Source organism: Megalobrama amblycephala, linkage group LG2 (assembly GCF_018812025.1).
Source record: "Megalobrama amblycephala isolate DHTTF-2021 linkage group LG2, ASM1881202v1, whole genome shotgun sequence".
Lineage (NCBI taxonomy): Eukaryota > Metazoa > Chordata > Actinopteri > Cypriniformes > Xenocyprididae > Megalobrama > Megalobrama amblycephala.
In genome coordinates this window covers 4886068-4897211 of record NC_063045.1, presented here as the reverse complement: position 1 = coordinate 4897211, position 11144 = coordinate 4886068, and the positions used below count along the sequence as shown (strand labels likewise).

General features: G+C 36.4%; 1 long non-coding RNA gene across 9 annotated transcripts; it reads right to left on the bottom strand.

Annotated features, from left to right (window-relative positions):
- Positions 1-6728: 6728 nt before the first annotated feature.
- On the bottom strand, positions 6729-10269 carry LOC125263251. 9 transcript variants are annotated; one of them, XR_007183732.1, is made up of 8 exons: positions 10221-10269; positions 9710-9839; positions 9244-9303; positions 8538-8937; positions 8216-8297; positions 7635-7669; positions 7257-7367; positions 6729-7067 (listed from the first exon to the last, which is right to left on the bottom strand). It is a non-coding gene; the product is annotated as an uncharacterized LOC125263251 (long non-coding RNA). The 9 variants fall into 9 exon arrangements; XR_007183731.1 differs by lacking the exon at positions 10221-10269 and having other exon boundaries at positions 9710-10017; XR_007183737.1 differs by lacking the exons at positions 9244-9303; positions 9710-9839; positions 10221-10269 and adding exons at positions 7738-7792; positions 7915-7950 and having other exon boundaries at positions 8538-9221.
- Between the last annotated feature and the right edge of the window lie 875 nt (positions 10270-11144).

Genomic DNA, 11144 nt, shown 5'->3' with positions numbered 1-11144 from the left:
TCCACAAAGAGAGTAAGTCACAGATGGTCATTACTGAATGTGGTGGCTGTTTACAGAGTGATGTATCAAAGCATATTAAATGCAAAGTTGACTAGAAGGAAGAAATTGGGTAGGCAAAGGTGCACAAGCAACAGGGATGACCACAAGCTTGAGAATACTGTCAAGTAAAGCCGATTCAAACACTTGGGAGAGCTTCACAATGAGTCAAATGAAGCCGGAGTCAGCGCATCAAGAGCCACCACACTCAGACATCTTCAGGAAAAGGACTACCAAGCCACTTCTGAAACAGAAACAACGTCAGAAGCATCTTACCTGGGCTAAGGAGAAAAAGAACTGGACAGTGAACAGTGGTCAAAAGTCCTCTATTCAGATAAAAGTAAATTTTGCATTTCATGTTGAAATCATGGTCCCAGAGTCTGAAGGAAGACTGGAGAGGCACAGAATCCAAGCTGCTTGAAGTCTAGTGGGAAGTTTCTGAAGTTAGTAATGATTTGGGGGGCCGTGACGTCTGCTGGTGTTGGTCCATTGTGTTTTATCAAGTGCAAAGTCAATGCAGCCATCTTCCAGGAGATTTTGGAGCACTTTATGCTCCCATCTGCTGACAAGCTTTATGGAGATGCTGATTTGTGAGCAGGACTTTAGCCTGCCCACAGTGCAAAAACCACTTCCAAGTGGTTTGCTGACCATGATATTACTGTTTTATTGGCCAGCCAACATGCCTGACCCCTGAATCTATGGGATATTTTCAAGAGAAAGATGAGAAACAGTCGATCCAACAATATACAGATGATCTGAAGGCTCAATAGTGCCTCAGCAGTGCCACAGGCTGATCACTTCCATGCCACACTTCACTGATGCTGTAATTTGTGCTAGGAGCAAGTCATTTGCTGTAATATGTGCTGCCGACCAAGTATTGAGTGCACAAATGAACATACTTTAAAGAACTTGAACTTTTCTGTTTTGAAAATCCATTTTTTGATTGATCTTAGGAAATATTCTAATATTTTGAGATACTGGATTTTGGACTTTCATGAGCTGTACGCTCTAATCATCAAAATTAAAAAAAAAAAAACTTTTGAAATGTTTTATTTTACATGTAGGGAATCTAGAATATATGAAAGTTTCATTTTTAAAATTAACCCTTTCGCACGTAAGTTTTAAATATTCTGTCTGACCCCCCAGCGTGAGTTTTTTTAAGCGACCGTTATTTAGAACGTATCACTTTATGGTTTCCATGGTGACGCGTCAACCTTGGAACGTGGCATTTCGCAGTTCATGGTGGATGACCGCGTGCAGGTGAGTAGTTATGAATGTTTCGCTTTATTTTTAATTCAGAACCTCTCAAATTATTTGTTAGCGTTTACAAACTCTTGTTGACATGTTTATGTTGCTGTTTTTTTTCCCTACTGCTTTGAATTTCGCTTGCACGCGCCACTTTGTATCTCCCCCACAACAGCCGCGTGACAATTGGTGAGTATAGTTTTTTTTCCCCGATTCTGAAGCATCTAGAATTATTTACAAGCATGCAATAAATGGGTGATTCTTCAATTAGGGGAACTTTTATGTCCCCAGATTATACATTCATGTTAAAAATACTATATTATAAAATAAATAGTTTAGTTATTTCAAATAATATTTATTGCACCACCAAAAAATGTTATACACTAAAATCAGTATGATTTCCATTTTTAAAAATGTTTTCATCACTAATATTTGGCTACTCAAGCCTTGTCCCCAACCCAGACTTTAAAACTTGTCTGCTCTGAAAATGTGATAAAATGTTATCAGTTCATTAAAAAAAATCACAATATATGTTTAAACAGTAACTTAAAAAGGCACTTGATGCATAGTTTGGGTTCATATCTGTGCAATTTGTGAATATTTTTAACAATTTAGTATTGTCCACAACAATACTGTCATTACCGAGACAGTCTATGATTACAACAAGGATTTTTTTGAGGGTAAGACTTGTTTATGCCGTAACCATGGAAATGAAGACCAGCAGGGGAGCACATGTCAGCCATGGAAGAACAGTGACATTTGATGTCTGAAAAAGTAAGTAATTTAATCATGAATTCCTTCTGATCATGGAGTAGACTTATTCAGCATCATTACCATAAATGCTGTAGCAGCAATATTTTGATAAATATATGTATATATTCACATGATTTATGTGTATTTAAAGTTCTTTTTGTACTAGCTGTTGAGTGATGTTAGCAAATCCATGACCTAGCATCTTTTTTTCCTGAAAAAAAAAAAAAAAAGTCATTACCGCAACACGTCATTACCAACACACAACTTGTTGTGATGGTAATGACAAGTGATGGTGGTAATGACATGTTCTGTGTCACTATCTATATCATATTATGTGTTTATAAATTAAGTTAAAGAAGCATAATAGTGTTATTTTACAATGAAACTTAAATGAGATGCTTTACTTCCTAAAACTATTTTTTCTTATTTTTTAACCAGAATGGCTCCCAAGAAATCAGCTGAAAGGTCTAGAGATTATAGAAAAAAATTGAAGGAAGATCCTGTAAAATATCAGCAGTACATTGACAGAGAAAAGGAAAGATACAAAAGAAGAAAAGAAACAGGAAAGCTTAAAGTAATCTCACAACTTTCAAAACGGGAGCAAAGACAGAAACGCAAACAATGGAGAGTTAACCAAAACAATAAAAGAGCCAATGACAAAATTCGACAGGAAGTACAACACTATGTACCTTCACACACACCCCCAACATCTCCAGACATCCCCCCCAACATCTCCAGAGCAACAAGGTCAGAACAGTGGAAATGCAAATCGTGAAACTCCTAGCAGAAGAGGTCGTAAGAAAGTTAAAGCAAATAAAGCAAAAGTCTATCGTGATCTTTTTGCTATCCAAAAGAAGCTACAAATGGCCCAGAAAAAAATGGAAAAATACAAAAAGAGATGCACTAGGCTTTCTGGGCGGCTTTCACAACTAGACAAAAAAAACAAATGAAACTGCAACCAAAGGCCCTAAAGAAGACACTGCTCTTCCACAATGTGGTACTCTCTGAACTCAAAAAAAAAAAATACAAACAAGCTGGAGTAAAAAACAAACAGATTGTTGCCAGGATTCTATCTGGAAAGATACTGAAGAAGTACCATTTTTTAAAGGAAGCACACCGTCAGGTTGGATTCTCTTACAAAATAATGCACAGCAACAGAAACAGACCAGCAGGTTTCCAGTTCCACAGGAGAGAATACAAAAACAAAATGAATACAGATACAAAGGAACAACTAAAGAAATTCCTGGAGCGAGATGACAACAGTCGACCATCCACAGGAAAAAGGGAGACAATTACCAGAAAGAAAATCAAAATGCAGAAGCGTTTCTTTAATGACAGCTTGTACAACCTCTTTCTGAAGTTTAAGAGGGAATATCCACATGCCAAACTTTCATATGCAGAATTCTGCAAAAATCGACCATTCTGGGTTGTCGCACCATCTGCAAAAGACAGAGAAACTTGCTTGTGTAAGACACATGCAAATACTCAGCTAATGGCTGACAAACTGTTCCACCATAAGGTTATAGCATCAAACAAAATTGACAGGCTCATGGAGTCATTGTGTTGTGACAAGTCAACAAAGAGATGCATGTACAGAGAGTGTTATATCTGCCAGGAAAAGCAGCTGGAAACAAGAGAGTTTGACAGTTCTTTGCAGACCCACTGGTTCAGTTGGAGGCATAAAGTAGAAGAACGTGAAAGAAAAACCAAAGATGGACTAAAAGAAAAAATCAGTGTCCATCTCACAGTGAAAGAAAAAACTTATGGAACACTTGAAATTCTCCTAGAGGATTTCACCACTGCCTTAAAAGATACATTTAGACGACACACTTTCAACATTCAGCACCAGCACTCCACACTACGTCATCTCAAAGAGAATATACATGAGGATGAAATTATTATTCAGATAGATTTTGCTGAAAATTACCTAGGCAAATATGCATCAGAAGTGCAAGCTGCTCATTTTGGTGACTCGCACAAACAAATCACCCTACACACAGGAGTTGCCTACACAACCAAAGAAGTTTTGTCCCTGTGTTCGATTTCTTCTTCAATATGGCATGATCCATCAGGTATCTGGGCACATCTCTCACCAGTGTTGTCTTACCTCAAGGAGCAAGTGCCATCAGCTACCACACTTCATGTCATTAGTGATGGCCCCACAACACAGTACAGATCAAAGAAGAATTTCTTCTTACTTTCAACTGTGCCATTTGATTTAGGATTTCAAAGATTGACTTGGAATTTCCTTGAAGCTGGACATGGAAAGGGCCCTGCGGATGGGGTAGGGGCCGCTGTTAAAAGAACAGCTGATGCCCTTGTTGCACGGGGAATGGATCTGCCATCAGCTGATGTCTTATTTGAAGCATTGTCTGAACAACAAACAAAAATAAAGCTCTTTTATATCAAAGAAGATGATATTGCAGCCAATGATGACTTAATTCCCCAACAACTGGACACTGTCCGTGGGACCATGAAGATTCACCAGGTAAGTTTCAGGTAAACTTATTTAAATATAATGAGGATAGTCAGCAATAGTAACTGTCTTCCCCCTCTGAAACAGATTTTCACCAACACTCCAGCACAATTCAAGTGGCGAATACTTAGCTGCTTCTGCTCAGCTCCAGATGAATCCAAATGCTATGGTCCACAGTCGGTGACAATGTGCAAAGGACCCACTACAGCCAACGGAGCTTCAAACATAGATGTGCCTCTGATGGATGCACAAGCAGGTTTTACTAGGGTCACTGAAATCACAGACCAACTGAAAGGTTGTTGGTGTGCTGTGAAATATGACAGGGAGATATATCCAGGAATAGTTCAAGATGTGGATGCAGAGAATTGCATTCTTGTTAAAACTATGAGTCGTGTAGGCCAGAACCGCTACTTTTGGCCTATGAGGGATGATATTCTGTGGTATCAGCTGGATGATTTTCTGGGTCTTATCCCACCACCTCAGCCAGTGACGAAAAGGCACATGATGCTGCCAGTAGATGTCTGGGAGAAATTGATACCCACTCCCACTGATAAGAGATTTGTCAAGAGGGCGGTCCGTGGAGATATATAGTTCTGGATGTTCATGTTAGGTCAACTAGTGTGTTCTCTCCCTCAACTTTTTTACTACCTCTTTTTCTGTCAGTAGGCCCTAATTTAAATTGCAGGAAAAGTGCAAAGTCTAAATTCTAAATAAAACCTAATTTTATAACAAGGACAATTCTTTATGAAATTAAATTAGCTTATTTTAATACCATGAGCAAGATCCTAAGCAAAAACATTGGGTCACTACATTACCCCCACATGACACACAATGGCATGGCTGGAGTTAATCTTCAGGACACTTTGCTCATTGAGTGACTACACTATGCCTGTCATTGAAACTAGGGCCCAGTATCGCGTTCTCTCCACATCCCATCCATCTCCCTTTATCATCTCTAATTCACATTTTGAATGTTCAAATACAATATTGAAAGCAAACACATTTCATTATATGCATTGTTAGTTTTAACCCAATGCAACTTTTATGAGTTTGAAAACTTTTATGTTTTCTGTTGAAAACTTTTATGTTAAAAACTTTATTTCACCTAATGGTAATAGTCATAGTTATGAAATGTTTCTGAAGGATATTTTTATGCTGTTTTATCCCATTGTGACAATTGATTCTCTAGAAAATATTGTATGGTTTCTTCATGATTGAAATAAACATGTTCAAGTTGATGGTTGTGTCATATTTATATATATCTCCTCACATCTGTCCATTTCTTTCAACAACACTCATCAGAAGTCATTATTTAATCCTTTAAATTTGCTTTATGTCCCTGCTGAAAAAACCAGCTAAAACCAGCTTAAGCTGGTCAAGCTGGTTTTAGCTGGTCTCCCAGCCTGGTCATAGCTGGTTTCTCATGCTGGTTTAAGAGGGGTTTTGACCACTTTTTTAGCTGGTCAGGCTGGTTTTAGCTGGTCTTAGCTGGTCAGGCTGGTCTTAGCTGGTTTTAGCTGGTCAGTATGGCTGGTTTTAGCTGGTCAGGCTGGTCTTAGCTGGTTTTAGCTGGTCAGGATGGCTGGTCTTAGCTGGTTTTAGCTGGTCAGGCTGGTCTTAGCTGGTCAGGCTGGTTTAAGCTGGTCAGGCTGATTTTAGCTGGCCAGGCTGGTCTTAGCTGGTCAGACTGGCTGGTTTTAGCTGTTCAAATTGATTGATTTTGATTGACTGTTTGATTTGATTGATCACATCCCAGCCGGCATTTCAACGTTGAAACAACGTCAGGTACCATGGTTGGATCAATGTTGGATTACCTTTCGGTTTTGCAAATTGGATCAACGTTAATATTGTGACGTTGTTTCACCCTGTTACCCTCAACACGGATAAATACACTATTTTACATTAAATTTCAATCTAGTTTGCGTTTGTACGAACATGACAATACTACATAATTACTGTACATGCACTAAAAACACTTTATAAAACAAAACATCTCAACTTTGCTTAGAGGTAATATTAAAAACCTGTAGCATACAATAATATGTGTAATAATGTGTAATATATATGTGTAATAATAATTTCATATTATGAAAATGCAAGGTTTTTTTTCTACATTATTACAGCACAAACCTTAAATCAAGGCTTTTCTAGCTCAAAATGACGCAGAACATTCATGTGTACTATACCTTCAACTAGATAAAAACAAACAAACAAAAAATAAAATTCTTAAGTATTTTATTAATTAATTTATTATTTTGAGAACATCATATGCAGTGTCTGACAGTATTTTGTAAGAACGATGGGCCTCAGTTCATCTAGAGAGGGATTGCACTCCATAAGAAATCTGTCAATTTTAAAGATACATCAAGAAATGCAGTAATCATCTTCCTACAAAGATGGTTGATGCTGTGGACCAGGGACCTTGACTTCGTTGACTGTGGTGGTTGTGAATGTGATGACTGGTGAAGAGTGAGGGTACCGATATTTCTGTCCTGGAACTGCCTTTTGTGCAGTGGAGGTTCGTGGAACAGTTTGAGAATGGACACAGGCCAGGATCCTGCAACAGAACCGTGTTGGTGGAAAAGGGGAATCGGACCATGTGACTGCCTGTCTGAGTTTTGTTAATAGCTGGAGACAGCATCAAATTTGACAGGGAGCCACCTAGTAATTCACTATGCAGGAAAAAAAAAACCCTGCCTTAAATTAAATACATATAATATGTAAGGAGAAAAGCCTTGTTCAGTACTTGGACACATAGTGTAGTTGTGCTTTGGGTTATCCAAGACAGTCGCAGCAGCTCAAGGTCCTTTCTGATGCCCTCCCCTCCTCTCTCTTCAATTGTCCACTGTCTTTACTGCTGTGTATATTAAAAACAAACAAACATCAAAATATATTATCATTTAATACTTATATTAATCTTAATACTTATATTGTTTCCCCTGGGGGCTCGATATATTACTAATTATATGGAGAAACATTACACAACAGAATCCTATCTATACTTTGTAAATAAATTAAAATCAACCTAAGTGCATTTATATTCAATTAAGTAATCGAAAATCACAAAATGTTAATAAATCAACTAGAAAAAGAAGTGACAGTGATATAGACAACAATCTCTTACCAAATTGCCAGTAATCAGCCAGATGTTTGGTGAATCTACAAAAAGGAAAGAAATGGTTCACTGAAAAGTCCTTAAAATGAGGAATTTAATTTTTACTACAGACCTATTCGTATTTTTGGGTTTCTCAGAAGCGGAAGTCGTCATAGTTGGGTCTATGTCTATGGCAGTGAATGAGAGAATAAATTAAATATATTTTTTGTATTCCCATTTTCTCAAATAGTAAAAGAAACAACTTTCAAAAAGATGAAAAAAAATAGAGAGAGATTGATAACCGATTTACCGTCACTCCCATAGCTGCTACAGGAAATCATATTCACTGAAAAAAATTATTTTGGCCATGCTTAAATTAAGCATAATTACATTTTGCTTGTTTAAATCATTTAAATTTAGTTTTTGAATTTAGTTTTTAAATTTAGTTAAATTTAATTGGTTTTATGGGAATTACAAGTGTTTTGAACCAAGCTGTGTAAATTCATTAAAGTCAGTTAAAAAAAAATGTTGCTTGCGCATGCGCAGTTGCGCACACAGTTGCTTTGGCGCCTTTTCAGATTTGTGGCTGTGGCAGCTATTGTGAAACTCACCTTCTTCATGTACTGAGTGTGAATGGCATCAAGGAGTTGTCCTGAAGAATCTCAGCACCAAACGCTAGAGATTACATCTCATCTGGTAACAAAAGTAAACATAACTGTAAGAACTCTAACGATATCTTTACCCTGGTGATATAATTCAAACATATTAGAGGCACAGAGTATGAGCAATGAGTAAGCTGGCCAAATTTCTGTCGAAAATAACTTGCATGCTTAAAGTTGTCGACCCCCTGAACCACAGTCAGCCTTTATAAGTAAAAAGTATTTAAGTTAAAAATAAAAATACATACATGTGTACAAACAAATAAATAAATACCTTTTAGTGGAACAGTATGGTGTCTGTTCACTGGCAAACATAACTACAAACAGACATAGAGAAATACAATAAAATAGATTAATGACCATGATATCCTGTTATTATAATAGTTAAATAAATGATTATAACTACAAGCATTATAACATTATACTTGTCACCTATGTTACCTCATTTAGCTGATTATTTAGCCTACAGGCCTTTCAAGGACAATCTCACTAAAACAACCCGGGGTTAATGATTTTAAAATGTGAGACTTCTTTCAAAAACATGTAAAAATCTTACAGACCCACAACTTTTCAACAGTAGTGTGCTGAATGATTGAGGTTCATCTGGTTCACGGCCTTTGACAGGAGGTCACTCAGCTCTGCTGGGATGCAGGAGGCCATCAGCATGGAAGGATCTACGAACATAACATGCAATTTGTCACAGAGCCAACAATATTTAGTATAAAATGCCAGGTTTATTACAAGGAACCAAGCTAGAGCAGAGGTGGAAAGAATAATATACATATTAAAAAAATATATATATTACTTAAGATAACAAAATGTATATTTTTAGATTTAGAATTCAGTATTGTACATGTAGTGTCACTTACATTTGGATGTGAAAGACTTCTTAACTAATAAATTAAAAATATAATAATAATTTTGCAAAAGAAAACTTTTAAGAAATTTTTTAAAGTATTTAATGAGTTTTCTCAGTTCACCTGTGTTTCCTCCTCCTCTGTCAGCTTCCCATTTGTTGTAGAGGGGGTTTGCTGTCGACCCTGAAATTGCAGGACATTATTTATCCATATCTGTTTACCATTAGAGATCAAAAGATGTTTGAAATAGTTTCAGTTCATTTTCGCGTGACGTCACCGATTAACGGTACAGCAACTTTTAGGTTAAATAAATTAGTTTACTATCATCCATTAACAATTTGCCAGCAAAACCTTTACAAAACTATTATAACATCTCATCTACACATAAAGATGCGATTAAAAGCCAAACTTTAATTAAACAAGAGCTCAAAATATAGTTAGTTAGCCAACTGCCTCTGAAAACGGTTGAGATGCTAACGGACTTTTTCAAAGACACTAAATCATTTCTTTGAAGTAAATATTCAACAGAAGTGTGTCGACTACACGTAAGAAAGGTATCAGGAACAGTTATATTATGAACTAAACTTACCTAAAATCAGTGAAAACAACAGCGAGACGGGGTCTTGCTGCCTGACGTTTCCCCGTTTCCATGGTAACTCAGATCCGCTCCAGGCTCTGGTGTTTGATATCTTATAGTCTCGTGTAATCTCGCGATATCTCTTCAGACCGCAAAAAATGAAAATGAGCATATAATTTCTATTTTCTGAAATATTGACGTACCAACAAACTGACACAGAAGTGGCAAAATAGGCCTAATAGGGCACATTTTTATTTCATATACATTATATTGTTAGCCTTTATTATTATTATTATTATTATTATTATTAAACACTTGTTTTTTTTTTTTTAGTATACGATCTTATTTCAGCATTTATTTATAAGTGATTTTCTTAACCTATTTCAACCATTTTACATTTAATAATTGTTTCACTGAAACATCAACTGACGTTACTGACGTGAATTTCGGTGTTGACTGGGCTTCAACCATTTAGCATTCAACGTTGTATCAACGTTGTTTCACCGTTGAAACATCAACTGACCTTATTTCAACCACATTTCAACATTGAAGGTCGGTCATTTGCCTGCTGGGATTGTGTTTGACCCAATTTTCCTGTCAGTGACTGTTGTGACAATTTAAATCATTCCAATTTTACTTTAAATAATCTGCAGGACCACAAGCACAACCACCAAATTTTTTTTATTTAATCTGGCAGGCACTTAAAAAACATAGGTTTTTTTTTTTTAGCATTTTAATCATTCCTATAATCTTGTAAATATTTGTTAGAATAGCTATATCAACAAATAACTGAAGGTGTTCTTTTTGACATAATATATGATCAAATGGGTTTTTTTGAAGATTAGCATACTATTTTAAATAATTTTTCATTATTACATAGCCAATTTCACATGTCCGTGTTAACCAACATGACATTTGCATCTAAAATATCACCAAATAAATTTTTTTCAAACATATACTATTTTCAGGATTATATCTGTGTCCCTGTTTAAACAAAATATATTTATTCACAATAAACCTTATTTTTTTGTAAATATTTTATGATTTGTGCACGTCCCTCAGTTTGACTTACCACCCCGTCACACTAACTTGTTTTATCTGTAAATAATGCACTGTTCCTTTAAATGACATCACAAAGCCTACATCATTTGAGTCTTATAGCCACCAACAACAAAAGCAGACAACTATGAACTTTTTTTTTCTATTAGGAAAACATTAGATTTTAAAAAACTATTTCTTGTTTTACTACTCCAATGGCATACATATTGTCCATTCTTGTAGAGGGTGTATGGGTGTGGTTTGGGTGAGGAAAGTGTGGTGGCAAGAGTGGGTTTGTGGGATGTAGGTGTATGGCTGTGGGAGGTTTGGGTGAGGGGGTGTCAATGAGGAAGGGGGTGTGTGTAGGAGTCGTAGGAGATGTAGGTGTGTCACAGTGCAGCTCTTTTCA